This window comes from Xiphias gladius, chromosome 16 (genome assembly GCF_016859285.1).
Source record: "Xiphias gladius isolate SHS-SW01 ecotype Sanya breed wild chromosome 16, ASM1685928v1, whole genome shotgun sequence".
Classification (NCBI taxonomy): domain Eukaryota; kingdom Metazoa; phylum Chordata; class Actinopteri; order Istiophoriformes; family Xiphiidae; genus Xiphias; species Xiphias gladius.
In genome coordinates, this window is record NC_053415.1 from 6,677,928 (window position 1) to 6,703,264 (window position 25,337).

The 25,337-nt window shown below is 38.2% G+C and overlaps 1 protein-coding gene across 4 annotated transcripts in view; it reads left to right on the plus strand.

The window, feature by feature from the left end:
- hdac4 (histone deacetylase 4) overlaps window positions 1–25,337 on the plus strand; it is a 120,723-nt gene that overhangs the window by 22,187 nt on the left and 73,199 nt on the right. The gene's annotated exons all lie outside the window — the stretch shown is intronic.

Genomic DNA, 25,337 nt, shown 5'->3' on the forward strand with positions numbered 1-25,337 from the left:
GATAGATATATCTATATAGATATATCTATATATATCCATTATTAACCGCATTATTAACCGCAGTGGCTCTGGTGTTTCAACAGGCTTGATAGTCATCAGCATATCTTGTCAAGATCTCATAAGAATATGTTATAACACTTCCATCCATTTAGTATAGCTCTAGCTGTGTGCCTCAGAAAAGGATTACTGTATCCCCATTCCCAGAAGCCTACATGAAGAATTTACAGTGGTGCACCCAGGAACCCTGCTGTAAAAATCTATGCAAGATCACCGAGTTCAACAGCACTCATCATTAGTCAAATTGGATGAAACCGAGGTTTGTCGTCCTCCCACATTTGTAATTTACCAGACTTCTCTTTCAACCATTAGCATAACATATCAAGCTCATTTCTTCAGCTTTCAGAAGCAGTAGCCTATAAGATGAATGACCCAGCAAGGTTATGCTGTAGATTGGCTGTTGGCTAGATTAATGAGCTGGTGTAATCACTAGTTGAATAAAAAAATAATGCTCCCTGTGACCTGTTGTTTTGTAAGCTTATTGCCAAAGTTGGTCAAAAAATGATGTTATCATCTAGACGGCTTTGTTTCTTTCTGTGCAGCATGCTACTTTGGGTTTGCTACTGTTATAGTTGACCTTAGTGTTAGCATGCAGTGAACAGGTTGTATAGACAGTGGGAAGCTGGGCATTGCTGAAATAAAATGTCAAGTGTGTAAATCTTTTGGGCAAATTTAGAATTTAGTTAATGTCAGTAAAATAAAAGTGTTTCCACTTTTCTCTTGCTGTTCTCCTGCAGCTAACTGAAATCTCAGTAATGGTTAGCTCATGCTAAATGATCTCCTCTGTGTCACCCTGACTCTGACTGTGTCTTTGTGTCGGCGTCTATCAGGCTCACTGTCATTCTCACACGATTACACCGGAAGCTAAAACTCTAATGAGCATCCGTGCAATGACAAGCCACACAGCAAGCGTTTCACTCGCATGGAAATGCATTGGAAGATGCTGACACATCATGTAATACACGCAAACACTGGTCCTTCTGTGGGAATGTTTATTTGACCTGACAAAGATGCACTCTCAGAGCTTGTATGGACTGAACAATTAGATAGTTTGTAGCAGGCACACTGGGTGCAGAAGGTGACACTTGGACACTGAGGATCACTGGGGCCTTGATAGGATTTTTATTCACATGAAGAAGCAGCAAAGTAAAATTTTATGTAAATGTGAAGATTCATGTATTTCTCACGAGCACTGTCAAAATTGACAAAAAATGACGTTCGATTATGCCATCTAAAAAATCACATTGGCTCGAACCATTCAAATATCTACTTTTATTCATTATGTCCATAGATAGCAAACCAATACAACAAGAGACATAACTATTTGGGTGCATATTGAAGAGATGTGCCCTCAGGTTGCTATTGCTGTAATGGTAGGCTAACTGTAGCTTACATAGCTTGCATCAATCTTTATCTCGAGGTTCGACAATTTTGCCGTCTACTGACCAAAATCTGAAGTATTTCCAAATGGGGCTTTTTAGATTACTTGCACTCTGGAGTCAGGGAAAATTACTCTCTCTGTGGCTGAGTTGGGTTGTGAGCTCTCTGTCATCATTACCACGCAGTTGTTGTTGAATTATTCAGTCATTTTAGCTTGACCTGCATGTCATTTTAATCAGTGAAAGTGATGTTGTGTGACTTCTGTCCAGCATGCAGTGCATTCAGTGCTCTGGCCCAATCCCATGTGAGAACTCATGAGGGACACAGCCAGGGTAGTTCTTCTTTTTGTTTCTCTCACCGCAATCAAATGTTATTTTTCAAAATCTAATGTCTGTTTTTTTTTTTTTTTTTTTTTTTTTTAAACGATTCGATTACGTAATTGAATTGTAAAGAATATTTGTTGACAGCCTTATTTCTCACATCTCATGCAGTGTGTCTTTTTTCTTATCTTTAAACTATTTCATCACATCAAAATATTTTCTGTCATTCTCCATTTGAACTTAATTGTCGCTTAAATAAATAAATAAATAAATAAATACCATGAAATCGCATTTAAAATTCGTCTCTTGGTCTCCTCTATCAGCTTTTAATATCAAAACCAAAATGTCAGCCTCTGTCAAGGTATCATATAACCAAATTAGGACCAAAATATTGCAAAGTAAATATTGCAGAAGTTTGATCATAACATTGCATAGCAAGTAGGTCTTCAACATAGTGTAGAAATATCTACGTAGGTATCTGCTGACACTAAATGTCAAAATTTAAAGTTGACAGCCTTGATTTTCTCCATTTTCACATTTGGTATTTCAGCCCTGTGCAGCCTAAAAGAAATCAGCACTAATAAAGAAATCTGAAGTTTTATAGGTGAAGGGTAATGGAGGGTACATTAAGGATTGTTTATGGCAGAACCGAGAGGAGGGAAGGATGGTTACGTTTTTGATCTATTTATAGACCCTATTAATAGACACAAGCTGTACACCCCCTCCAGTGTTTCCCTCTCTCAAAAATGTATTCACACATTCATTTCGAGAACAGAGGGCATTTTGTTGCAAGCACGGATCTAATGGGGACTCCATCTCCTTTTGTGTACAGAGACACAGGGTAGCCTCATGCCAAAACACAAGTCAACAAAACCACATCACAGTATAAAGTCAGTAGTAATATTTACTTTTACATATGTAGTGGTAGTTCTCTGTCACCGAAAAGTTTTACATACATTATAACACATTTTTAAGTTGGTTCTAATTTGGATCAAATATAAATTACAAGAACTCAAGGAACTTTTTGACCACTGCCACCCTGGATAGCAAGAAGAAACTCCCATTTCATATTTTGAGTATCACTTTGAATTCTGGTTCACAGTGTTGTCCCTGCTTTGTCCAGTGATGTTATGACCAGGGTATTACAGTGACAGAGGATCAAGGCAGCCTGTTGCATTACACACTGAATTAAAGACCCTGTAATAAGGTTGACAGTGATCTAAAAGCAATCCTAGATTACAGTGCCTGAATGATGTAATCATCCTGACCTTAGTGGCCTATGTAATGTCACTTACTACATAATGTTGTTGCTGTTTGTGTTGATCTACGTTCATTCTGTGGAATTACTGCCAGCAAGTGACTACTGGAAGCAAGTAAACAGAAGATGGATAGGTACAAATTTTGTACAGGCACTTATACTGAGAGCCATGTGACAACCAGTGACTTTTCACTTAGAACCACGATCAGGTCAAAGTATAACTTTGTGCACTACTTTGGGATATGACTATGGTAAATACCTCCAAAACTGATGACATTCCCATCAGTCTCAGCTGTACTTTCTGTTTAATTATAATTGGCAAATGTTACCATGCTAACATGCTAAACTAAGATGGTGACCACGATAAACATTATAGGACCAGAGAGACAATAAACACACATACAATATTTGCTTACCAAAACTTCAGACAAATTTAATCAAAACCATAACAGCAGAGCCACTTCCATTAGCAGGTAAGTGGTTGTTTGCTGCAAAAGTAAAAACATTGCTTGCCATGATTTGAAGGACATCTAGAGTTAGATGGAGACATATTGAAGATACTGATGGAAGTCAGGGATGGGTTTGGCATCACATGTCACTGAGGTTGCATTATTTTACGTAGATGACAGTTGTGATTTGTCACAACTGTTTTACTGTTGGGTCAGTTTGACATGATGTATTTAGATAATCCTAGCTGGTCTGCAGTATGTATGGATCCTTGAAGTTGGCTGATACAATGATGCATTTTGCGTCCTTGTTCATGTTAACGTAGAAAGCACCTTGTGCACTGGCGTTTGAACAAACAATGTTTTAGCTCCTAGATGGCATGTGGAACCATTCTTCTAATATTCTGGCCAGAGTCAAGCTTCTGTCTTCACAGGCACAGGTCAGGCTGAACATAGGCCCCCGTTATTGAAGGCCCTTTTGTCATCACGACCACAATAAACAAGTGATCCATTCTCAGCTCAGCTCTAGTGTGCTTATGCTGCATGAAAACAAGCGTGACTATTTTAATTGTAATTAGAGGGAGAAAATTGGTGTAGGGACTGAGCCAATCATAGGCAGTGAATAACTCTGTGTGTCTGTGTGTGTCTGTGTGTGTCTGTGTGTGTCTGTGTGTGTCTCTGTTAGTATATGAGGATATACTTCTTGTATAGTTGTCCAGGGCAAGCACAGTCACAGGCCCTTTGTTTTTCCCCTTCTATGTGGATAGTGTAGCTGTCATGACTGACACTTCATGAAATGGCGCTTTAAAATCTAGCAGTCAAAGGCCATATTTGTAGTGTGTCTAGTCATACTGTTAATACATTAGTTGTTCTGAGAATGTTCTAGAGGGGTTTATTCTACCTTTATTCAGTCAATGCTTCATTAGTATGACTCACATCCTGACATTTCACTGCCTGTGTGTCATCTTACTGTCATCTTAGCCACTTAAAATCTGCAGCAAGCTTGCCTGCTCACTGAGGCTTTCAACAGTGTTCTCACCAATGCTTCATAAGGCCTGTATGCAAACACTTTATGAAACATTGGACACAACCAATAATATTGCTTTTCTTGAAGAATTATACTGCATTTCTTTCCTCCAGAAGTGTACCCCAGAAGTAGGCTTTATAATTGGTATAAGTATACCACCTGGACAGAGCTAGGCAGCAGTTGGAGAGATCAGACTTTATATATTTGACACTGCTGATTGTACTGTACTGTAATGGATTTAACTTTCACATCACATGAGGCGCACAGCAATCAGCAATAAAACTCACTGCATGTCACCCAGTGTAGTTGATACTGTAAGCATGGTTATGGATAGGTTACCAACAACACTAAGTCTACCATCACGCTAGTGGCTCTGTGAGGCTTTTCTTAGGTACGCAGGTGCTTTGTGCTAAATTCTAACGCCAGCATGCTAACATGCTCACAGTACAGCTGAGGCTGATGGAAGTTTCTTTAGTTATGCAGATACTTGGTTATAAACCAAATTATTAGACAATTTAAAGATTTCACCTGATGATGGCACTAGATCGCGAAAGGTTTTACAAGTCATCCTGGGGACAGGAATGTCTGTACTAAATTTTATGACAATCCAATAGTTGTCGAAATATTTCAATCAAAACCACAACTGTCAACCTCCTGATGGCGTTTGAGGAAAACTGAGGATCACCTAAGTCATTAGTACCACAATTTCATAACAATTCATCCAATAGTTAAGATATTTCCCACTGGACCACAGTAGTGGGAGGAAGAAACCAACATTGCCATCTCTAGAGTCAGAAGCTGTTTTGAAGACATAGCCTTTCTTATATCGAGAAGGGTTTGCCTTATATCAACAAGGACTATTGTATGAATGGTGTAATTGTGTCCAAACACTGTTATCCACGAGCAGACTTTATGATTGTGAAGCGCCGTCCATATTATTTTCCAAGAGAGTTCACCACTGTTGTCATAGTAGTAGTCTACCTGCCCCCAAGCACTGATGTGACAGATGCACTGCGAGAAGTGTACATTTGAACACTGTAGGGATGGCGGCATTATGGTTGAATTTTTTTTAATATACATCAGTAATGCAAATAAAATCAAAATCTCACGTAACATAGCCACATAGATGTTCACCTCAGTGGACTGTGTTCCACTTCTATGCATTACACTAATCAAAACTCTTCAAGATTAAATCAGTAAAAGCATGATCATATTTTAAGGTCAATAAAATATATTATTGAATACCATGTTATGCTGTATATTGTTACCAATCAGTATTCAAAATACAACTTTGAAATACATTTCAAAATATATTGTGTTTCCAAGGGATGACATGTTCTCCCTCTAACCAAAAGACAAAGCCTGATCTTACTCAACCCCGCCCCCTCCTCCACATCCCTACATTTGCTTCAGTCAAACGATTTATGTCTAATTACCGGTTATAAGCTCTGCACTTCCTCTGAAAGGCTCCATATTAGAAACCAAATCTTATAATTAACCCATCTTCTCACATGAAAGTAATGGCAGTGCTCTGCCTTGTCAGTGGCCCATGTTGACAGTCTGTCATCTCAGCCCAGCCCTATCCAGCACTACATCCCCAAATATCCCAGGAGTTTAAAGAAAGATGAGCTGACTAATGGACTGCTTACTGGTGTAGAGGAGTGAAAAGATTGACCTTGAAGGTTTGTCTGGTTAAGTTGTCTAAGGAGAGAAAAAATCCTCCAAATTGGACAGGAAGGGATCAAGCTAGATCTGAATGTCCTGTCATATACAACTGAATCCCTTAGCTATGAATCATCTGTTTAGTCAGTTTATAATTTTATATAATTTACATGTTCAGAACTTGTTTTTATTTCAATTAAAAAAAAAATATATATATATATCATTATATTATTGATTAAAAGTTTTATTACTAGTCTGATAGGCACCAAAATGGCTTTTTTGACCACAACTTTACATTTCATACATTACATTAAAACCTTATGTAATATGTTACAGAGCAGTTTAAACTATACACAAATGTGGCTTGGAGACACTTACTTAGTAAAACTCTAAATTAGTTTCAAAAAGTGAAAAGATTTTCAACAATGTTTATAGTGTGATTAGCCAAATTAAAGCTGGGTAAAAAAAATAAATTTACAATAAATTATAAAGTGTCACAATATATTACAAACAAAGTGCTCCAATGTTTATCTTGTTGCCATAGGTACAAACCAAAAATAATGTTCATAAATAACAATAAAACATCACTCAACTGCATGCAGACAATATTCCTTTGGATTGTTTGTCCATATGTGACAAATATGGTCTTTTCATTCACTTTTCTTGCTTCGACAATTTTTGCTTCATTCAGTTTTCTTTCAGTCTGCAAAAGTGATGGAGAGTACAGTCTGTAAGATGATAACTATGTTAATAACAATTTTTTATGAAGTGATTTCTTGAGTTTTAAACAACACTTGTGTGGAACTTGGCTGTCGTTTAGTTTAGTGCCTTTGCTGACTGATTTAGGGGAGTTTCAGGAGTGGATTAGTTTTGCTGAAGGAGCTTGTTGACATCAGATGGCATGGGAACTATGAATCCACACACAAGGCTCAATGAATGAGCTCCAGCAAACCTGCACTGGGCACGTAGAGAAGGGGAAAAATAAATAAACTAAGCCCAAAGCAAGTATCCCCACAGTTGGCATGTTCCCATAGACATTTGGCAGAGAGAGAAGATGGATACAAGAACATTCTGGTTATCGGTGAAGGACTTATTGGTCTTTTCTCTCAGGTGTGGAACAGTTTGAATGGATTTGTCAGAAGTTATTAAGCCATTTTAAGTCAGATTAATTGACAATAGGAAGTCTTTTGTGTATCAAATAAAACTGCAATTCTGTCTAAATATGGCTACAAATATTTGTTGTTGTCTCTGTGACTCCTTCCAGACGTTGCATAAAAGTGCTCTCAAGTGGAACATTTGAAAATGATCCACTGCTGTAGTGTAGTATTGGATGCTTGTGCAAACAGGGACATTTGATAAAAGAAACATACAGTATAAATTACAGAGCCCAGTATGATAGATAGATAATAATAATCATAACAACAGCACAATCCACTCAGCATCAGATTGCTCGGTAATCCCACAGTAAACTCTTGCTAAAACCTGAGCGAGTCAGTATTATTACACATAATCCTCTGGTCTGGTTTATATGACGTACTGGTGAACGCAGGCCTAAACCACACAAACACACACACATACACGTGCCTCACTGTTTTTGAATTGATTGCTTTTCTGCTATTGTCTCTGTTTCAGCAGCCACACCGATCTCAGTACAAAGCAGATGGCTGATGCATGTAATGTCACTAAGAGACTGTTTTAGCTTATTGGTGCAGTGCTGGCTGAAAGCTTTTAAAGCAGTCATCAACTAAATGTATGTCTCAGTGCACTTATGAACATCAGGTCATCACACATTTTTTCACAGTGCAGAAATACTAGTTGAGAACATGAATACCTTTTTATTGTGAATCAGTTCTAGAAGAGTTATTTTTATAATAAATGTTTTTATAACATAAGATAGAGATCTGCTCTCACCGCTGACCCTAACCTTCACCCTGTCCTGATCTGTTGTTGTTAATTTATTTTATGCCATTTTGCAGCCAAGTCTTCTTGGTACATTTGACCAGTCAGGAGATCACTCGAAATCTCAAAAAACTCAAAAAAAAAAAGTAGCTGATCTGTTAGACTACACCAGTCCAATCCCGAATTTGTCATTTAACATGTCGTTAAAGTGCACTGATTTTATAGAACTGTGCTCTAAACATTTTAAACGTTTTTACCCTTTTAGCTCCACTGATTTGGCAAATGCTAACATATACATAAACATTGCAGACGCACAGAGGAGTTCAAATACTTGAACTGAGGTTACCATGCTCATCCTTGCTTGCTTTTTAAACAAGCAAAGAAACCCCACCCTTCCCCCTAAACCCCTCCTAGCACCCAAGTCCAGGAGCTTTGCCAAAAGCAGCCTAACACTAAACATTCACAGCACTGAGGAAGAGAAAGCAAACTCTGGGAAGGTACAGGATTGACGTCAGAGAGAGCCACATGTAAGAAATTCCTTCCTAATTACTGGGAATGTACTGGCTTATTGTATAAAAAATGTTCTGGTTCATATTCATTTTTTAAAAGATGACCCTTTGTTACATAGTCTATGCTATCTCAGTGTTATATTACTTCCCCATTCTTCCACTTTAGCCAGCCCTATTATTTCACATCCTCGTTATTACCTCCTTATTTTTTGTCTTCCTCTCCAGTTCCAATTTCTTCCTCCTTCTCCCCTTCAACCCACCTTATTTCTCCTCCTCCTCTGCTTCCTTCCTTCCTCTTGCACTCCAACTTACAAAACTGCTTTGTAGTTGATCATTTGAAATTGCCTACAGACACCTACGCCCGCCTCTGCGGGAATAATTCCTTGTGTGCTGCACAGCTGATGTGTTTGGATTATTTCTGCTGACCCACTGGTCTTGGTCCTGCACCTGTTATTCCTCCTTCTAGGAATTTATGAGCAGTTCCTGACTGCTAAATATGGCCTTATTTTCCTAACAGTTTAAAACTGCACAGTAAGTAATTAGGCTTACTTTTAATTGTTATTGCTCACCTTTCCCTAAAATATTTGTGTAGCAGATATAATGAATAACTAATATATTTGCAAGATAAGTCTGTAATACTTTTATAGTTAAAACAAAATGTCACAGTGAGAGCATTTCCTTTTATTTAGTGTGAATATTTTCCTGTTGTTACAAGAGCTTACATAAATTTAATTTAGCTTAGTTTTCATTAAGTAGGAACAGTGAACATATGGTTACTCAAAAGAGGCATAATTAGAACACTGTGCTGTGCTATTCTTGCAGACTCCTGCTCTTAGCTGATATCAGGTTTAAAATACACAGTCGGTCTAATATTATTTTCACGGACAATATTTGGCTGATTTTGGAATGCAAAAGTACTTCACTTACATAGGCATAGGGTTAGGTAACCCAAATGCCACCGATTTGAAAGGAGGAGGAGGCCAGTAGAGATCACACTTAGCCAGGTCAAACTAGGTGATTAAGCTAGCTAACTTGTGTAAATGGCAAATAGTCCACAAACTCCCCCAGATATATATGTTGTGAAACAAAGCTCCTAGTTAAATCTTTACAAGATGGTATCCCACAAAAAAAATGAACATTCTCAAAACCCTGTCTGCTAGAAATGTTTACCCGATTACGTTGTGGTGGTAAACATAATTGCTGGCTGGATTATGTTCAGAAGCAGCGTCTTTGAATGAATGAAGCACTACATTTATGAACTGCAACAGACTCACTGGCAGTCAGATGGGATGGATGGTGGGTGTACAAAGTGCAGGACTGTCACATCAGAGACTGTGGTTCGCATCCTGACTCCCGTCTGTGGTTAGCTTAAGGCAACAAAAGCACTTTGGTTAAGGTTAGGGAAAGATTGGGGTTTTCGTTAAATGTAAATAAACATGTTGTGTCTGGTCACTGTGAACTTTTTCTGTATTAAACCAGAACAAACATAATCAGAAAAAAGTTGAATTATGCTGTGGTCATTACAAGTGGATATTGCGCTTCAAGAGCAGAGATTTTGGTGGAAAACGAATATGTTGTTTGTGAACACTTTACTGATACATTGCATATATGCCAAATATGCAAATCAACAATTTCTCATAATGTTAATAAAAAAAATTAATCCGGTCACAGTTATATTTCCTTCAAAACATATTTCTGTAAACATAATTTATAGGAGACAGGGTTGCTCAGAGCTGGTGCCCCCAGTTCCCAAACTGACAGCCAGGCTACACAGCCCAAGCTAAAGTCATTCCCTACTTCGCAATCAGTGATAAGGCAAAATGTTTTTATACACTGTCACTTGCCATTGGCTGGTTATCATTCATTTGTTAAGCTACTGTACACGAGCTGCCTATGCTTAGAATTTGCAGTTTTGGCCCCTTAACAAAAATATCACATTAACCATTTAGGAATTACAGCCATTATTATACATAGTCCCTCATTTTCAGAGGGTCAAAAGTAACTGGAAAAACCAGCATAATTAATAAATAAAAGGATTATTTTTAATACTTGGATGAAAATCCTTTACAGTCATGACTGCCTGAAGTCTGGAACCCATGGATGTCACCAAATACTGAGTTTCCTCCCTTGAGATGATTTGTCAGGCCTTTACTGCAGCCGTTTTCAGTTGCTGCTTGTTTGTGGGTCTTTCTGCTTTAAGTTTTTTCTTCAGCAAGTGAGAAGCATGCTCAGTTGGGTTGAGGTCAGGGCTGAGTTGGCCAATATTCAATTTCTTTGCCTTTCTTTGCCTTGAAAAGCTCTTTGGTTGTGGCCATAGTTTTGTTTTGGGTCATTATCCATAATGTACTGTTATGCACCATCCTATCAGTTTTGCAGCATTTAGCTTAATCTGAGCAGATAACATAGCCCTATACACTCAGAGTTCATCCTTCTATATCTGTCTGCGGTCACATCAATAAAAACCATGGACCCAGTTCCATTGGCAGCCATACATGCCCATGCCATAACACTGCCTCAACCATGTTTGACAGATGATGTGGTATGCTTTGTATCATGAGCTGTTCCTTTCTCTCTTCATAATCTTCTCTTCCCATCATTCTGTTACAAGTTAATCTTGTTTTCATCTGTCCAAAGAACCTTGTTCCAGAACTGGGCGGGCTTTTTTAGATGCCTTCTGGCAAAGTCTAATATGGCCTCTCTGTTCTTGTGTTACCAGTGGTCTGCACCTTGTGGTAAACCCTCTGTATTTACATTAATGAAGGCATCTCTTGATTGTAGACTTTCAATGATACGCCTACCTCCTCGAGAGTGTTCTTGATCTGGCTAGATGTTGTGAAGGGGTTTTTCTTCACGAAGGAAAGAATTGTGCCATCATCCACTTTAGTTGTCTTCCATGGTCTTCCAGGCCTTTTGTTGTTGCTTTGCTGGGCGGTGGATTCTTTTTTTTTTTTTTTAAGAATGTACCACATTTTTGATCTTGCTCCTTGTAAAGTTTCTGCCATTTGTCTGATAGGTTTGTTTTGTATTTTCAGCCTAATGGTGGCCTCCTCCATTTGCATCGACACCTGTTTGGACCGCCTATTGAGAGTTCCCATGAACAGCTACCAAATACAAATTCAACACTTAGCACCAACTCCAGACCTTTTATCGGATTAATTTGTAATTAAATAACAAGGGAACATGCCACACCTGGCCATGAAACCGATTGTCAGTCAATTGTCCAATTACTTTTGAGCTTCTGAAAATGAGGGACTATGTATAAAATTGTCTGTAATTCCTAAACGGTTCAAGTGATATTTTTGTTAAATCACTAGACTTACAGCTGAAAGTCTACACTTCAATCATACCTTGATGGCTTTGTTTCCAATCAATTATGGTGGTGTACAGAGGCAAAATTACGAAAATTGTGTCACTGCCCAAATACTTACGTACCTAACTGTATATCTAAAAGTCTGAACCGTTGACCTCCATAAAATTCAATTTTAGCTTGTGACAACCATGCAAAGGTAAAAGTGAAAAAGGGTGTCTCTAAAATGATTTTTTTAAGGTCTGCCTTGGAGATGTGCTGCACTGCTTTAATGAAAAGGGGACGGGAATTGAAATTAGCGTAAAGAGGGTTGATTTAGAAGAAAAGAGTGTGATGGTGAGGTGCGAGAGGGTTTCGCACACACATTGTCATTTGTACTGAAAATGGAGATACAGTAGGAAAAACCTGGGGATTTGTGGAGGCTCCCATATTGACTGGAGGAATGCCTTTGAAGCTTTTTCTTCCTCCCTCTGGATGCGTTTTATTAGTTTGGGACAGCCACTGATTGGACACATTCTGATGGATTGAGAGACAGATGTTGGAAACAAAACAGAGTTGGCAGACAAGGAAAAGGAAGCCATTAGCTGCAGACCTGTATTGATGTTTAGCAACTCCCATCTTTCCCTTATAAAGGTACTCTGCTTCAGCTCCAAATAAGATCATCAGTGAATTTGAGAAAAAAAAACATGATGCTTGTCTGTGTTGAGCATAGAAGATCTCTTGCACTTTCGTTGTTTCATTTTTAGTGACTGATCAGGATAGTCAGATTTTTATTGAAAGGCCACCATTAACCCAATAAAGCAGTAAATGAGTAGTTTTCTTTGCAGCCTGAGTTCCCACCCTGTCCATGTGACATCTATGAGCAGCTGCCTCAGGGCCCCTTAATGCTGCTGCCATTTATTTGGATCTTGCCACTTTACTGGTCACAACACACACACTATTCTTGGAAAATATGAAGTATGTTGCCCTAACCCCTGACCCCAACCTGCAACCGTACACCCCTGTCAACAGCACCTAAAGCTGTTGGACACTGGGGAAACTCACTCTGGTCCAGCACTCTCTCTTACTTTATTCATACTATGTCTGTCTTCCCCTTTGTCACTGTTTTCTTTACTGCACCTTTATAGTTAAGTCCCTTTAAAATTTCCCTGCTTCTTTTTTTTATTTCTGTCAAATTTGTCTTAAGTTTGAATCAAAGACAACCAGCAGTTACTGGAAAAATGTTTGCTTTTCCTCATGGAGGAACGTTTCTTTATTCAACCCTATCCTATACATTATGTCTATATACAATGACCTGCAACAGAAAATACGATTTGTTGGAAATGTAATTGTGATAAGATTACATTGTCTGTTAATGTTTTGAGGAAATGTTTTAAATTTGTGTATTTGGCAAGTTGCATATACGTTGATACTGAATGTACAGTATCAGTAAAATGTACACAGAGAACATAGTTGTTTTCTCCCCAAATATCCCATATTGTAGTACAATATCCACTTGTAGTGACTACAGCATTATGACAGTTTTTTTGTGATTATGTTTAGGCACTCGCAGCCCTTGGTTAAGGTTAGGGAAAGTTTATGGTCTGGTTTAAGACGAAAAAGGCCAGATCACAATCTGCCTGATGAGTTCCGTCGTGTTGGCACATACTATACTGGGTTTGAAAGGTTTTGGTTAAGTCAGTTTGTGTTTTTTAGGCTCTATTGGGGGAGGATTGCTTAATCAAATTTTAACATAATCAACACTGAATAAAATTACTGTGTAATGGAAAAGAGTGTTCACTCGGCATCGGCTCAGGCTGGTTCCAAATTCTAGTCAGTCTAATCGCGTTGGGTAAGGTCTCGTTTTGGCATTGCAGGTCTCTCGTGTGTATGTCACTGTGTCCATTACTCAAGTGGATCCTTTTGGACCTGAGTGCACGCAGTATCATGTGTGAGAGGGAGAGTGTGAACTGTGAGGTTCCCTGAAGCTGAGCTTATTTAAAGAAATCCAGTAGCCTACAAGATTTATGCTTTTGACAGTTTTGATTCATAGATGTTAAATAGATTGGAACATTGTCCATAATTCTGGATCCATTAAAAACCTCTACTCCATTGAGATTTTTAGGCACCTTTTAGCTTGCTGTGTTGGTTTAATGGCACATTTACTGTGTATTTGAGTCTTAGACACTCTCATCAACAAAAAGAGGAAGTCATGTCCATCAGCAGGTCTGATAAACCCAATAATGTACAATACCTTCTTACACCAAACTTCAGACAAAATACCAAAATATGAATAAAAAAATAAAATACCTAAATATGCTTCTCAGAGGTTAGTGGAGATGAGAAAAGTTAAAAAGGAGAGTGAATATCTGACTTAGCATTTGTCAGGTAGCCAGAAACATTACCGCCAATGAATTATGTTTCGTCAAGCCTGCATTAACTAACACTGTTAAAGTCCAATAATATGTCAGGATGATGTGTCCGTTATCTTGTGTTGAGGGTTTTCTGCCTCCTAGTGGCCATAAATTTGCTTGGTACCACTTTAAATAACATATAGGAAATAAAGTCGTGTTCCTGGAGTAAACCCCATTACAGCACAACTTCAAAGAAGCATGAAGATATTATTTCCCTCACCTTGTCTACATACCCACATACGTAAGCGCACAATCTAGAGAGAGAAAAAAACTAATCTCAGGACTTGACAACATGCACACACACACACAGTGCTCCTTAACACTGGTGGCTATAACACAATTAACATGATTAAGCATGACTGGACATGTTTGGAATCTCGCCCATATTCCAGGCATTGACACCTACAGCGAACACTGTTAATGTGAAAACAGACTGTTAGACACAAACGTGTACTTGACTCAAGTGCTTTACAGCCTGGTGGTGTTGCTAGCTTCTCGTGGCCAGTTCTATTTGTCTCTATCTCTCTATAAATTGCACAATTTTTTTCTGCAAGGCAAAATTCAGTGACTGGAATAATCAAGAGTAACTTGGGATAAAGTGACGGTAACAGAAAAAATAAAAATGAGGGAAGGTTACGACAGTCTCAGAGATTGTTAAATGGCAATACAAACTTTCTGTCACCCTACATTTTAAACTTGTGGTGTCTGTATAGAGTGCAGTTGGATTTATCAAGGATTCTACGATAGGTAGATTAGTTTATGAATAAACCATTTAGTGCCTTTTCCTTTTGTATGGAATGACACTAGATTGCACTACATTACAGGGCATTCAGAAAGTATTCAGATGCCTTCACTTTTTTTCAAATTTTATGTTGCAGCCTTATGTTTATGTTAAAACAATTTAAATTCATTTTTTCCTCATCAATCTACAGCCAATACTCCATAATGATAATGATGAATAAGGCTGAAAGTTTTCACTTCTATCACATCCTGATGGCTTTGTTTCAGATCCATTGTAATGGTATACAGAGGCAAAATTACGAAAATTGCATCACTGTCCAAATACTTATGGACCTAAGCGTATGTCAATGTGTTATTTCAGTTTTTCCTTTTTAATGAAATAGCAAAAATTTCTAAAATTCTGGTTTTCTTTGTCATTATGGGGTATTGGGTGTAGATTGTTGAGTGAAAAAATTAAATTAAACGATTTTAGCATAAAGCTGCAACATAACAAAATGTGAAAAAAGTGAAGAGAACTGAATACTCTCTGAATGCACTGTATATACCCTTATATACCCATGAAAACAGTCTGACAAAGCCACAAGTAACCACTCCTTTGGTCCAAGCTCATGACCCAAACAAACACAGATGCTTGGGATATTACACTTTGGAAAATTTGCTAATTTGTTTTCACAGGAACTTCACAGAGCTCGGTCAAATGTGCTTTGTCACACTTTTTGAAACCCCTCTGCAATCATGAATCCCAAGTTTGAGTGTTATTGCGTTAAATGTCTGGATTTGCACATTTGTTAACTTTTTTTTGTCTTGGATGAAAAGCCACTTGTGCTGAAATTCATTGGGATAGCTGTGATGCAGTTGGTGTAAAATCTGATGGGAACAGATAGTTCAGATGTGTTCAGTCCCTTAAAAATAGTTCCTCTTTCACTGTGGAGGGACAGCTTGGAGCACACACGGAGACTGTACTTTGCTGGACTGATGTTAATGTGTATATTGTAGTCTTGCATATTTATATATTGAGATATTTGTGACCTATTGCGTAACTGGTGAGTGTGATCTACCATGCAATGTCCACATGTGTAATGCTCTTACAAACAGAAAGGCTCTTCTCTCTACCCAGTGACTCGTACACTCCTATACAGATGTCTCCATTCCTTTTAGTACACGTTCAGCCCTTTCAGCAGTGAAAAGTCACACACGTGCACAGACATTGCCTGTCTTAGGTATCAGGCAGATCTCCTGTCTCCCCATGGATTTGTGCCCGCAAGGCCTATATATATCTGTACCATGATATAATGTCACATTCAGCTTGATAACAAAGAGTGTAACACTTTTTTGTATGTATGTACATCAGTAAATTATTTTTTGTATTTGTAGCTTTTCTCATATTAATTATTTTGGATTAACACAATTTATTGTAATTTGCTGTATGGGTAAATTTTAGTCAGTAAGATGACATTTTCTGTCCAGCCCTTATGGACTGTATGTCTGTGATGATGTGCATAGAATATATCTTAATTATTGACATACTAGATACACACAAACATCTACTGTATATATACTACAGACATCTAAATTGTCTTTCTTTGTCCCCTTCAAACCTACTGAGTCAAATCAGAGGCACACACATGTAAACACAGACACAAACCTTTAAAAGTCCAGCAGTAAAAACAAAGTCAAAGGCTGTGGTTTGTCTTGTAGGTTCAAAATGCCCAGAGGAAGTGCTGAGTAGTTGGCAAACACGGCTGCAACACTAACAAGTGATTTTTAGCAAGGCAGTGATGAGAAGTTATTCATAGGTTAAGTCCTGCACATATACTCATTAGACAAATTAAAAACAAAGCAATAGAAGTTTGCCAGACTTGCTGTTCTGTATTTTATTCATATTACAAACCAGGAATCGTACATCTTTATTTGCAACATAGACTGACATGTTTGAGAAGAAATAAAGAAATGAAAACCTAAAAATGCCACTATTTGGCCCCAACTTTTTTTGACTCTTATTGCTTGCATTTGTAAACATAATAGATCAAACTTAAGTTTTGGTTGATATTATTTTGTTATTTTTTTTAATGATTGTATGACTTGAGAGTTAAAAAAAAATCAGCTAACAGTATAATGGCCAATAGTCTTTTTTTAAAAACATAAATAACACTCTTGATACAGATCCCTTAGATTTGTTTTTTTTGAAGCATCACGAATAAGATAAATACCAAGTGGGACATTTTACAGTTGAATAATCAACTTGTAAGTACTTTCTGCTGGACACACTATCTTGTTCTTGTTACTTATCGCCTGACATATATTGCAACTTAGTCTGCAAGGGGAATTGTGTTCTACCAAGGTTAAGCGTTCCTTAAGTCCTGCTGCTGAGATTTGGCAGTGGTTGTATTAGTTTGATTTTCTGTTATTAACAAGGCAACAGGACATATTTTACAGCCTGGCACCTACCAGTGCTGCTCATGAGTGCCTGAGTTTTTTATATGGTGCTTATGACTAATTGGCATAGTGTAAAAATGTAAATCTCCACAAGCAAACTGCCATGAAGGAAGAGTACTAAGTAGAGATATTGCATGTTTTTCTGTAAAAAAACAACAACAACAAAAAAAAAATAAAAAATTTTTTTTCAGTCACGTGATATATATATAGATATATATATAGATATATATAGATATAGATATATATAGATATAGATAGATATAGATATATATAGATATAGATACAGATATATAGAGATATATAGAGATATATAGATATAATTTTTTTTTTTTTTTTTTTTTTTCTCTCCCTTATATGTTGGCCTCCAACCAGATTCTCTTGTGGTTTAGGGTGGCAGTGACAGGTTGGTGTGACTGGTACACTCTTACACTGGCTCAGAGTTTGGTTGTGGCAGAAGGGCAATTTTGGTGGAGCCTCAGTAGACAGGATGGCATAGTTGGCAGAGTGGATGGTGACAGGGCTCTATGACTGATTACGAGGGCTGAGAATACACCAGACTGAGATGTAGTGGACTAGACAGGTTGGCGTGTCTGACAGACTGTTGTGGTGACTGCTGGTCAGGTGGCGGTAAAGGCAGCCGTGAACAAAGTGACTTGTTACTTTCACCGTCTAGCAGGAGGAAACGTGTGCTTGTGTACATATTAAAGTACACTGTGTGCCTTGTGCACAACTGCGTTTCAGTGAGTGCTCATGTGTCTTCTGTGTATCTTTTTTTTGCATTGTTGAAGGGTTCTCCCCATCACTGTACACCGGGTGTGTATTCACTGAAGCAGGCACTCCTGCTTCCTGCTAGCCTCTGAGCCAACTTGTCTTCTTGCCAGGCATCGGTAACTTGGCACCCCCACTCTTCCTTTTCCATGTGGCGATCACGTATGTCTATCTACAAGGAAGTCTGTCGACACATCTAGGCTTTTACAAATGATGTATGACACATGCAAAAAGAACAAATCACTTTCCTGATTAGGCTTGGAGACATGCATGTACTTTGTACTTTTTCTTAGTACATTGTATATGTATTTTTACTGGCCATACAGTATGTATATTCCTACATGTCACTGGGGCATATGCATAACTATTGCTGACGGGCATGCATATGGCACAGGTCACAAAGGTCAGCACATATGGATAAAATATCCATCAAGGAGTCCACATGACCCACGGCCAACATAACAGTATCCTCCATTGTAACTGTGCCATACATGTCTCTACACAGCAATAACACCCTGCAGGATGTTGCTAACCAACATAATAATATATTGCTACATATAAATAGTAAATATTATTTTTTTTTACACTAAATAGTGTAAAAAAATTGCTGTTACAAAAAGTGCCATATCCCTTGTTACCACATTAAAGCATCCAAAAATACCTCTTGTTATGGTTTGATTTCCTGCTAAACCTCAATGCCATTTCAAGTGCCCCTCTTTCCATTTATCCCGTCTACAACTGTCTACAGCAGAACCAAAGCTTGAACCACAGAATGAGCTGTAAGAGGTAGTGAACCTCTCAGTCTCATCTCTCTTGAACTTTATCTGTTGTTACTGCTGCAGCTTCAGATAATAGTGGTACTGTAGAGAGGACAACTGTTCAATCAAACTCAGAGACAACAGTGTCGTGGTTTGGACAGGATGGATAAGTGCCTTGTTTAAAAAGACGAGTACTTTGCAGAGAAATATGTGGCTATACACATAGTGTCTACTCCAGAGTGGACTCTGGCACCCTATCCATTATTGTTGGCATTGGAAGGCAGTAATGCAGGAGTGAGGTGGGAGAAATTAGACCAGTGGTTGGCTAGAGAGATACATACTGTCCTCGGAATAGCTGTCCAAATGTAATCCATTGATTAACCAAATGAAACCAAATTCTAAACACAGATTTATGAACACAATGGAATATATGTTAAATAGTGATCTTTAGAAGGGCTGGTAGGCAGATTTTGTTACCTTTGCACAGAACCAGGCTAGTTGTTTCCCCGTTTCCATTCTTTATGCTACACTAAGCTAACTGACTGCTGGTGACAGCTTCATATCTAGTGTACAAATATGAGAGTGGCTGTTGCTGTGCAAGTTTCCCAGAATGTCAAAATATTCCTTTAAGAGATGATTTTTCTTCAGTGTATTTGCAGATTGTTTTTTGATTAATTTATTAATCTTCAAAGTTGTGAATAACAAAATAGTGAAAAATACCCTTCATATTTTCCGAGATGATGTCTTTAGATTGCTTGTTTTGCCTGGCCACCAGTCCAAAACCCAAAGATGGTCGATTTACAATGACATAAAACACCAAAAAGAAACAAATCCTCATGTTTGGAAGAACTGGAACAGGTTGAGGCTTGAAATATCTATCGAATAATCGATTATCACAGTTGTTACCAAGGAATTGTTTTCTCAGTCAACTCATTGATCAATCAACTTGTTTCAGCATCAAAGGATTGACATACTTGCTTTCAACAACTATATATACTGATGTAAAGTAAGGAGAGTGAGTAGCTATGTTGTGCTTTTTATGTTCTGCATTTATTAAGTACTTAACATGGCTACCCTAGTTGTTGACCTCGGTTTATTCCGCATTCATTTGCCTCCTTGTATGCAGCAAGGTATTTGACATAGAACACAGCAAGTATATGACAACAGCTCGCATTGTGGCTGCTTGTCTATGCCTATGTACTCTTAAGAGCAAATATAATACGTGGTAGTATTAATAACAGAAAAACTAGATTTAAAAAAAATACTCAACTATGTCTCTACAGCTTTCCCTCTCTCTTTCTGCATATTTGTTTGTTGTGGTTTCCATGGAGATTTTCTGTCATCACTGCGTGTTAAGGCAGAGAGCACTTGACCTGTCTTCCTTTCCAGGCGTCAGAAGTCATACTCTACTCAGTCATGGGTAGATGACCTGTAATCCTGCCTGGTTTCCATAAAACATTTCCTGTACACACAGATTGATAAACACATTTATGTATATTCTCCCCTGTGTTTTTACAACACACACACACACACACACACACACACACACACACACACACACACACACACACACACACACACACACAAACTCTCGATCTTTCTCTCTCTCTCTCTCTCTCTCTCAAACATACACATCCACACTCTTTTTCCTTGTCTATTATTCTGTGTTCATAATGCAAGTCCTTGCAAAGGGTTTTGAGGGGGCCAGAGCGCAAAATGAAAAAAGCTCATGGCTATTATGCAACAGAGGGAAGATGCAAAACTCTCACTCACACTTTCAGCTCTTCCTTTGTATGTGTGTTTGAGTGTGTGATTGCTTGGCCTGTCTTTCACCCATCAAGCTCTGGTGTCGTCTTTCTACCATCTGCCACTGCCACCCTACTGACTTGCACACAGACATGCACACACATACAATATCCACATACTGTATCCGGCCTTCTCATAATACTCTGTCAATAAAGAAATCTCTTCTCTTCTCTTCTCTTCTCTTCTCTTCTCTTCTCTTCTCTTCTCTTCTCTTCTCTTCTCTTCTCTTCTCTTCTCTTCTCTTCTCTTCTCTCTTCTCTACTCTGTTTTTGTTTGTTTCTCTCTGGTTCTCTAAAGACACAAAGGAAAGCAGGCTTTGCCTAGACTATGAAATTGAAGAAATGCATTTGCTGTGTGTTTTTGTGTGTACGATATGAATATTTAATTCAGCCCCTCCCTCCATCATGTATTAATCATGGAGCAGTCTGCTTAGGCTGAAAATAGCACCTAGCAACCCAGAAAAACAAAATTCATAGTAGTTGTGGGTATGTCATGTGCTGCTGCTCCTTCATGTGTGACATAGCACATGGTGTCAAGGTCTCCTCTCACATTTTCCATTCTTCCACACTAGGTTTTCTTTCCTTTTGTCTGACTCCATGGGTTCAGGGATATTGATGAGATTTCTGTTGTTTGTATGAGAGATATACACAATCATAGTTATTCTTTGAGGTTTTTCAGCTTGAAATTGTTGCTGTCTTTTAAAAATGTTTGAGTTTTTGACTTAGAAAGTATTTGCTTGTCTAGCACACATTTCGTAACTGAGCTCTGAATACATCCTTCTGTGTCTGTGCTGACACCCACTGAGTATAGGCAAAGTTTGAAATATTTCACCATAAGTAAGTCTGCTTCCTGAAAGTGGTGATAATTGCTGGATTTCTGACCCCACCAACCGTACAAGCTGCCAATCGTAAGGATAAACCGATGTAGGCTGTCTATAATTTCAGCCCAACTGTTTGCAGGTGGGAGCAGAAATATTGCAGCAAGTTTGTGTAGCAATTGCAGAGACTGCTTCAATAAAAAAGCTTAATTCAAGACAGTAAGGCATGAAAATGTTGGTTCATGAAACCCAAGCAAAATGAAATGTATGTTAGCAGGCTGTTAACCATTCAGTCTTACAGGCTAATTATAGCATACTGTGTGTACATTGTGGTCAGAAAGTTTTAGGACAGTGATATTTTTTTATTCTATAGGATGTACTCCATCACACCACAGATTTGAAATGAAATGATTACTGACTGACAAAACCTGGCACCTGCATTACCCACAAAACACCTCAGCCCCTAACAGTTCATGTTGGAAAGTTCGGTGTGTTATGCTACTTGTGGCTATTGTAGCCCAGAGCCAACAAAATCAAGCAGAGCTTAGGAGCGGGCTACAAAGATCTGGTAAGCTCACTTCTTTCTAACTCCTCACCCTCAGAGTTTTTTTCATTTTCAAACTTGTAGCCTTTTGCACCAACTGACCCTGACTCAAGTGACATCACTTGAGGCAGTTTCTCAGCTTCAGTGCAGCTCCCTGTGGAGCCACAAATGTCATTATACTTTTCACATTTGCAGTAGTACTCCCCAAGACCTGTAAACAGACTTTGATATGTAAAATAGTGGTCCTTATTCATTTGGTGAACAGAGTGGGAGTCATTGGACTCCTCTTTCTATACATATTTCTACAGTTTTAGGACAGTGCAGTAAGACAATGACAAGGCAAAGTTCTCTTATGGCAAAAAGTTGATTGCCACTTGACATTAATTTCGTTAATGAAAACTATAAAAATATTCCCTGATGACCTTTTCCACACAACAAAAACAAGACTAAAACTACAAAGGAACCTTTTAAAATAGGAACTATGTCGAAATGTATTAAATTTTTCAACAACTAATAAAAATTAAACTATAATGTGAAAGATGGACAAATGGACAAGTTTTAATGCAAAGTCTTATTCAACAACCTGCATCTGTGGAATCACACGCTCTAGCTCCTGATTAGTAAAACTGTTTACTCCTCTGCCCAAAATATCTCTTTCAGAAGATGATTTAGCCGCTTGACCTGTTGCACTACTATTAATAAGAAGCACCTTGCAAAGTTATGTGTCTGTCAGTAATGTTAGCTGACGTTACCTGTTCTTGGAAGAAACAGATTTATGGACTAAATTCATCCACATCCACTGAGAATTAGACAGGAGGGGACAACAAAACAGCTGAGACAAACTACGAAAACATGCAGGCAGTATGACGACATTTATATAAAGGTAAGCTAATGTAACCATCCAGTGCCATGGATGTGCAGGTAACATTAACGTTATTTCAGTCGGTTATCTTTACTGTTGCTATCAGGAGGAGTGAGAAAGTCCCAGGATTAATGTCGGCGCTCCATCTAAATCATCCTCTAGATGTTCTCTAAACAAAGATCACAGTATTGATGTTATGCTATGATATAGCTTCTCCTCTCAAACTAAAGCCAGAAGATGAACAGTATTTTAGTGAGCAGGGGAGTGAATCCACAGGTATCTGCAGTAACGCTAGGTTAGCAGGAAAAACTGCACTAGATTAGATTAGAGAGAGCGGTTCTGTTCGAACAGACAGAAAATGCTAACTGGATTTACTAAGGTGAGTCAGTCTGTGTATTACTGCAGAGCAGACTGACGTGGACACCTTGCGAGAGACTCATGTAACCATGGTAAGTATACACAAAGATGTCGATTGCTGTAGCCTCTAAGTGCATTGAAAACAAAAATTTAAAATGTATGAAGAAAATGAGACTGACATGTCACTGACAAAAGTATGCTAAAATGTCTTCAGTTTTTGTTGAGTAAAACTAGATAAAACTAACAAAAATCAAATGGCTAAAATTTGACTAAAACCAATACACACTTTCATCAAAAGACTAAAACTAAATCAAAACCAGTTGCCAAAGTTAACACTGCTTGACATCAGTCCAACTGATCGTGTTTCAATTGCTAAAGATCAGCCTGATGGCAAAAAAGCCCCAGAATCAAGTAAAAAGTGAATATTACTAATGTACAGGCATTGTAGAGCATCATTATCTGCTGATGTCTGTGGGTGTAGACTTCAGCTTGTCATTAATTAAGGATCAGGGCAAAGATGAAATATAACAGATTTATTTAAGCTCATGTACTTTGTGACACTAAAATTTGGGGGACTGCTTATAACAAGGGCTACAGTGTCTACAATGTTCATCTGCTGCGGATGAAAACACCCTGAAATTAAAGCTGGAGTCAATACAGCATACCATATCATTTATTGTACTGGTTCAGAGCACAGCATGTTTACACCTTGTTCAAGGGGGGTGTGTTCCCTTCCAAGCTTCAGATGAGACAAGTCAAGAAAACAAATGTGTTCAATTTGCTTTGGGCCTTTTGCAGCAAAGTGGAACAAAAGATGATTATTTAATTTCTTAATTGTTATTTACTACTAGTGTTATGTGCAATATGTAACTGCACAATCATAAGACAAAGGCCTGTGTTTGTTTAAGCATACGAAGGGTCATCTGCACTCTAAAGCTGGCACTTTTAAATGTCAGATCCTTATCTAAGAAATACTTAATTGTATATTGTAACAACTAACTTGATTGTATTATGCTCATTGAGTCTCATTGAGACCTGGATGAGACTGTTAACAAAGAACTGATAGAAACATCACCTGAACATTTCAATTTTGGTCATTGCCCAGGATTCCATAAAAAATTACTCTGACTTCTGTAATGCCCTTTTTGTCGGTCTTCCCAAAAAGACTGTGGGACATGTCCAGCTCATTCAAAATGCTGCAGCGAGATTACTCACTGGGACAAGAAAACTGAACATATTACTCCTATACTTAGATCACGTGATTAGCTTCCGATATAAAATACAGAATTTATTTCAAAGTACTTCTCACTATCTACAAAGCACTTTATGGTCCAGCTCCTAAATACCTCTCTAACCTGCTACTGCCTAAAAAACTTCCAGAATCCTCAGATGATCAAACACTGGGCTCTTAACTGTACCCATGATCAGACGTAAGTCTGGAGTAGGTGCATTCAGTCACTATGGCCTCCCTCTCTGGAACCAACTGCCTGATGATGTAAGGTGTACCACAACTGTGTTGTCTTAAGGACCTACCTGTTCTCTTAGGCCTATGGCTAGCTAGTGCTTACATCTCTTTGTCTGTCTGTCTGTCTGTCTGTCCTTTTCTCTCTGTCTCTCACTTTTCTAGGCTTAAGCCTAGTTCTAGACTCTAGTGACGTGTCAGAATAATCCACACTTACTAACAAAAGCAGATAGCTTAATTTTTAACGGAATATGTTTCAGTCTTTTTATCACTGAAGCCAGATTAGAAGTGTTGTTACAAACAAGAATGTAGCAAAAAATGCTGCACTGTAAGTACGGACTTTGATTACTTGCTTGTGAACGCTTTCTTTTATCATCCTTAGTTATTTTGCACTGTGTGTTTTGTAGATGGGAACATTGATTATTTACTTTTCAGCACTGCATCTCACCAACTACGTAACTATGTAGTGTGAAGTCTACACTCAACAGACTCCACAGTGTCTGCTGAGCTGCAGAATGAAAAGAAAGA